The sequence below is a fragment of the Sceloporus undulatus genome, chromosome 4, assembly GCF_019175285.1.
Source record: "Sceloporus undulatus isolate JIND9_A2432 ecotype Alabama chromosome 4, SceUnd_v1.1, whole genome shotgun sequence".
In the NCBI taxonomy this organism is placed as follows: Eukaryota; Metazoa; Chordata; class Lepidosauria; order Squamata; family Phrynosomatidae; genus Sceloporus; species Sceloporus undulatus.
Window position 1 is genome coordinate 214,140,480 of NC_056525.1, and position 7,058 is coordinate 214,147,537.

Below are 7,058 nucleotides of genomic sequence, written 5' to 3' on the forward strand. Positions count from 1 at the left end.
TGCAAACTTAATAGCATGTTATACTAAAAATCATTCTTTATATGATTATCGCTCTTAAATAATTAGTTTTGCAAACTTGCACATATTAACTAGTAACATATTACTTCAATTACTTCCTCTGCATTTCTTCTGCACTGAACTGAGAAATCATTAAAAGAAGAACTCAAGCATATGAACCAATGATTTATATTATAGTCAAGTGCTAATATACATGACACATTCAGTTTACTGTATTCAAACAAAATGGGGACATGCACATGTGTTTTGTTACTCAAGATTCAGAGTTATTTTCTCTAGGTTCTTGTGATGCTTGTTCCTTTATTATTTGACTTTGATTCCAAGAAATAATCCTGCATCACTAATACACTGAGGTTAAATGGCTCTATTTTGTTTACTAGTTTGCTAGTGAATAATTACTTTAGGATTAATCCATTTTTTGAACAAACCAAGCAAAAACAAATAAGCCTACATTGTATCAGTATTGCAGGCAGATAGTTATTTAGAAATGATGTGTTACATAGCACTGTTTCTGTGCCACACAGAGACATTTAGAACTGTAATCAAAAGCCAAATACCAACCCCTAATGCTGAGGATTAAGTATACTTAACTCTGTGTTCGATTATAGTCTGAATGAAAGAAGACATCCAAACGTTCCCATGTTTAAAATCCCACACAGATTTTAAGCATTTTGTATTCAGCATCATGGGCAATATTGGCTGAAATCAAAAGTTCCAATCAGTTTAGGAAAAAGTATAACAAGGTTTTACTTGGCAAAATTTGTTGAGAGTTGGTTTGTTTTTGCCTTCCTCTGAGGCTGAGAGAGTGTGACTTGCCCAAGGCTACCCAGTGGATTTCCATGGGGATTCAGGCACTGAATTCCAGAGTCATAGTCCAAACCACAATACCACACACTCTCTGTTCATTTTTAGTCTAATGTAAATATATGCCAGCATAGTTACAATGTGCCCCACAATTATGCATCCAATTTTACAAGGGATGCCAGGTGAAAAACAACAAGGATCCTGTACCTTTTAACAGTTGTGTAGAAGAGGAAAATTCAGTAGGTGTTGATGGTCATGCAATCAGGATCTGTAGAAATTCCCTCTTCTGCTCAACCATTAAAAGGTGAGGAGTTGTTGTTTTTCAATCTGGCAAGCATTTTTATAAACATGCTACTAATTTTCCATGCATTATTATTTAATTTTGGTTAATTAACAGCATATGGAAATTTCAAAAGTTCCCCAGGCAGAAGAATGTGCACTAAATCTCTAAAATAAGGCATTTGGTTTTAGCTTTTCCAACCAATAGGTGTCACTACACACAAAGTCATATTCAATAGATATCAGTTATAACTGTACCTGTTAAGAAAACATATTGAAGGGTAGCTATGTTGGCCACGTAGTAAAGTACAATAACATCCAAAATGCACAAAATACATGAAGCTTTGAAGCCTTCCACTATGTACTTTGTGCATTTTGGTTGGCTCAATAAAGATATCACTCTTTGGTGGAATTTGGATGTTATTGTACTGAACCTGTTACGGTGGTTTTAAGTTTATCATTGCGCTAGAACTTAAACCTGATTGTGAAATAGACTTGGATAATCAAATCCTGGCTACCTCTGAGTCGTTTGTAAAGTAACCCCAAAACTAACACAGTACTGTACTTTAGAAATTGTTGAGACCAAAGCAAGTTTAGTTGCATTAACCAGAAGGCTGCAATCCTATATAAACTTTCTTAGCTGTAAGCCACACACTGCTGAATGAAAGCATAAAAGTTTAGATTATTTCAAGATCAAGCAAATCTGTGTCCTACTAAATCTGAGTAAATGGGTAACTGGTAAGCCAACAATTCTGTAAATTTTACTGATGCAATGGGTCTACAATGTTTGGGACTAGCCATTGGATTTAGGCCCAAATATTCCTGTTTTAGAAGAGTTGCTGTTTAAAGTGGTGAAAAATCTGTTTGTTACTGTTATGTATTTTTCCTGAGCTACACAGCCTATATTTAGTATGCTTTGTTTTATGACAGGACATTCAAAATGAACATGGGCTAAATTTGCATATCTGATACCGAGGCACATATCTTCCTTGCTTAGGAACAAAACTATATAATTTAAAATGAGTTTATGGTCATAGCAAGGCATGCTCATTCCTCTTAACATCTACTGGTAGTTTGATCCTTCAGTGCACTAGAGAAAGTACAAACAAGTAAAGTCTAAACATAGTGCTGGTGCTCAGCCACCAGCATGACTTAATTTTCCTCCCTTTCTATGTCTCCTTGATGCAGGCGTCTGTGTTTCCTGAAAACATGCTTTAGAGAATTATTCAACTGTTTGGAGCAGGATTTGAGTGTATGTGGGTGGCTGGCTGGGACCGTAGCGGTGTTTCTGCTGATAAAAATGCAGAAGGCATTAACTGAAATATTATAATGTGCTGCATGATATTCACAGATAAAAATGGGCACATGGCCAATCAACATCAGAGTGTTATCAAATGGCAAATGTTATCAATGCAGAAGAAAACAAGCAAGGAGAGGCTGCAGTGGTTTGCTTTTACCTTAGCCTAACAGGGAAGGAAAAAATGTCCCCTTCTTCTCCCTTTTCCTGAGTTGAGTGCAAATTACTTTTGTTTCAATTTCAAAATTGAGGACAAGACGGGAAGTGAGAGGAGGAAAGAGAAACAAAGATTTTTAAAGCAGCTGAAAAAGTGAGATGACAGAACTAGGACCGTCCCTTCCTAAATGGGACACTTGGAGGGTATGTATTATTAACTCAGCCATTCATAATTCATTGTTGCTAATAATACAAACCTTCTCATGCTAGGGAAACCAGTTAACACATGTAATGTAATTAAGAGACTGCTTTTATTGTCATTCCAGCCTCTGGTTATAAACTGGAATTTCATAGTGGATTGTAATTCAGCAGCCTTTCACTATTCTGTCTTGGATGTTTCTTAGCTCCACAGTGCCCAGCTTAAGATCTGTGACAAACTATCCTTAAAATATTATCCCACTAATTTTTCAGTATTGCCATTTCTAATGTGAGATTTGTGTCAGTTTATTGTATTGCATAGAAATCAGCCAGCGTGGCATAGTGGTTTAATGTTTGACTATGGTGCTGGAAACCAGGGTTGGCATCCCTGCTTAGCCTTGAAACCCACTGAGTGACCTTGAGCAAGGCACATGCTCTCAGCCTCAAGCCCTGGGAATGGCAAACCCCCTCGGAACAAATCTTACCATGAACAAATCTTGCCTTTGGGTTGCAGTAATTTGGAAACATTGAAGCACACAGCAACAAGAATACAGAAAGGCACTGCTGACGGAAGATGGCATGTATCACACTGGACGAGGAACGAGTAAATGAAACTTTGATGTGCTTTGCTCCAGCCACAATTTAGGTGTGTTTTGGAGTTTGTTTTTTTAAAGAGGAATTTGATTTGAAGTTGCCAAAAATCAACCACAAGAAACAAGGGCTTATCTACACCAGCCAGCATACTCTGGGCTGCTCCCAGAGTGTTCTGGCCCCAGAGATGGCCTGTTACCTCTGCACTTGGTAGCAACGTCAAGTAGGACTCTCCACATGCATCTCCACTGGCCTGTTACAGACAGCCAAAATAAAGCTGCTTCGAGTCACAGTGGAGGTATGGTGTTTCAATGATGCATGCATCCTAAGAGTCCAGAAGTCGCACCAAAGCCATGCTCTAGTCCTTAGGGCTGGAGCATGGCTTTGGTGCAACTTCTGGACTCTTAGGACGCATGCATCATTGAAACACCATACCTCCACTGTGACTCGAAGCAGCTTTATTTTGGCTGTCTGTAACAGGCCACTGTGTTCACCACAGCTGTCATGAGTAACAGAATCATAGAATCAGAGTTGGAAGAGACCACGAGAGCCATCCAGTCCAACCCCCTGCCTTATAGGAATATACAATCAAAGTATTCCCGACAGATGGCCATCCAGCCTGTTTAAAAACCTCCAAAGAAGCAGAGTCCACCATTCTCGAAGGGACTGTGTTCCACTGTCGAACAGCTCTTACTCTAAGAAAGTTCTTCCCAAGTTCAGGTGGAATCTCTTTTCCTCCAGTTTGAACCAATTGGTCCTGGTCCTATTCTCTGGAGATGAAGAAAACAAATCCACTTCATCTTGAGTATGATATCCCTTCAAATATTTAAACAGGGCTATCATATCACCTCTTAACTGTCTCTTCTCTAGTCTAAACATGCCCAGCTCTCTAATAGAGCATGGTTTTTGACTCTTCTGAGGTCAGAAATGAGGCACTTAGCATCAGTCACACAGCTGGGCCCCTTGTTGTGACCTCGGAGGGAGTGATTCACACCAGCATTGGTTGTGTTGGGTGATACAGCAGGGATGCATGTGTAGATAACAATCCTGCGTTGCTACAGAGTGCTCCAGGTTTTCTTGCAAAATCCAGAGCAAAAGGTAAGTTTATATAAAGGAGCAAGAGGGTGTATTCAGTGCAGAGCTGGCTTTATGTTGTGTATACAGCTTACATTCAAGTTGGGGATTTGGCCCTGCCTGGTGAAGATAGCTTGCCAGAGAGACTGTTTTATTGGCCCATGTAGACAAGCCCCTAGTCTTCTAAGGCTGTAATAATAATAATAATAATAATAATAATAATAATAATAATAATAATAATGCTTATTTATACCCCGCTCTTCAACCAAGGCTACCAGAGAGGCTTACAATTAGACATTTCCCTGCCCTCGGGCTTACAATCTAAAAAAGACAAGACACAAAAGGAGAAGGGAATGACAGTAGGGAAGGGTGAAAGTCCATCAGATCTGCTCTTCCTCAGAGGACTGTTGGAACAGAGCAGCTCAAGATTTTACTTTGGATGCTCTGGGAAGTTGGGTAAGGAGATGGGACTGAACACGTTAAACAAAATTGTCAACAAGAGCAATAGTTTTGCCAATAGCTAACTGCAAATTATTAACTCCTGAAAATAAGTTTGTAAAAAAACAAACATGCTATATAGGCCAGACCTGGGAGGAGTTACTGTTTTGGACTACAACTCCCAGAATTCCCCAGCCAGCAAAGCCATTTTTTTAACTTCTGGTATACCACCTCATACTGACCTAGGTGAAACTGCAGAATGACAAAAGCAGGCACAGCCAACTATTTCTCATGGTTGGGAGAGTACCTTCTGCAGTGTTCAATGAGGAGGCATCAGATGGAAACATGTTCACAGAGAGTGTGTTTTAAAGCAGTATTGAATGCAACACCCCTCTTTCCCCTAAAAGACCACTTACTCATTGACAATGAAACTGAGAAAAATAGCCTAATAGGCCTTTGAAATATGTTGACAGCCTAGAGCCATCAGACAAGCACAACCTTTCACCACAATTGTAATTCCTTCACTGCCAGATATTCTAGCAGAAATATACAGCTGTATTGGTCCCAATGGTGCATCAACACTTCCCTTCAAAAGCAGTCAGGCAGCTATTGTTTCACAATCTGCCCAGCTTTTTAATGCTGCTGTTCATGCTTGACATCTGAGCAGAAAGACATTTCTGGAACAATTCTTCCAGGATATCCCCCCCCCTTCAATGACACAGGTTGCCTGAAAGTTGTAGGGTCTTTTCAAACTATATAGTTAGAGAACTCTGATTCCACCTTAACAGTAATGCTGGCATCCATCTCATATAATTTTCAGCTGAGGGAGAGTCATTTAGAATTTTCAACCAGAGAGCTCTAGTATCTCACCAAACTTTAAATCCGAGGATTTCATAAAATGCAATCATGACAGTAAAAATGGAATCATAGTATAAATGTGTTGTCTGAAATGGCCCCTAGTGTTTGTAGAGACAAGCAGAACTCATATGTGGCAGAAGATTCCTCAAAGCAGATTTTTGACAGATCATCCTATTTTGGTTAGAAGAATTACATTTGGCCTTATCACATGTGGGGGGTTTGCAGCTCAGATCTGCAGTCACTCCTGTTCTAGCAATGCGAAACATTGTTTTTTCACACCAGATCCGGAGTCACTCCTATCTAGCAATGCGAATTCACGTTAAAATGTGATGTTTTATCACACCTGATTGCCTTTCCGTTGCCCTTCTGAATTGAGGGGGAAGCGGAGACAGTTCGATTCCAGAAAAGTCACGTGATGCAGATTCAAGCAAAGCGTGATGAGTACACATTGTATTACCACACCAAAGGGTTCCACAATTCGAATCGGCACCCTTAAGCATGCTCAATGGGGATCTGGACGCTGTCCTCCTTCCCTGCCCCCTCCTTAGCTGTCATCCTTCATCGGGGTGAAGGAGCAGTCATGGTATGATGGGATAGGCCGCAGGGGGTCACTGGGGCCAGGATTGGGGTGAAGGAGCAGGCAGGGGATGATGGGATAGGTCGCAGGGCAACACTGGGGCCAGAATCGGGGTGAAGGAGCAGGCAGGGGATGATGGGATAGGTCGCAGGGTGTCACTGGGGCCAGGATCGGTGTGAAGGAGCAGGCAGGGGATGATGGGATGGAATGGGTGGCAGATTCGGCGAGATGGGGTGAAGGAGGAGGAGGAGGGGGATGAAGGAGCAGGACACAGGAGGCCAAGGGGGGCGACATCGGAGTGATCTTCCACACCAGACCAATTCAAAGTGAAATTGAAGTGAGCTTAGAAGCAGATTTTGGTGAATTCGCTTGTTAACGAATTCACAAAAATGAGGAGTCAGTGCACATTGAATGTGGAAATGCCTTGTAAGAGCCCCCCATAGAAAGCAATCACGTGAGATAACACATCATGTTTTAGCGTGAATTTGAATCGTTGGACCTGCAATCACATTGGGACTGAGCTGCAAAAAGCTGCAAAAACCTCAGTGTGATAAACACCATTATCTCATTTCCAGCTAACTCCACATTTCTCTAACAAGAAACTTGCGGGTAATATCCTAAATGGGCCATTCTGACTGACAGATTCTAGGAGCTGTAATTTAGGAAATAATTCTTCCATGCTCTGTATTTAATCTGTTACTTCCTGTTTTAATCAAACCATAATTTGCCATTATAAACAAACTGTTCAATTATTTTAAAAAATCCTTC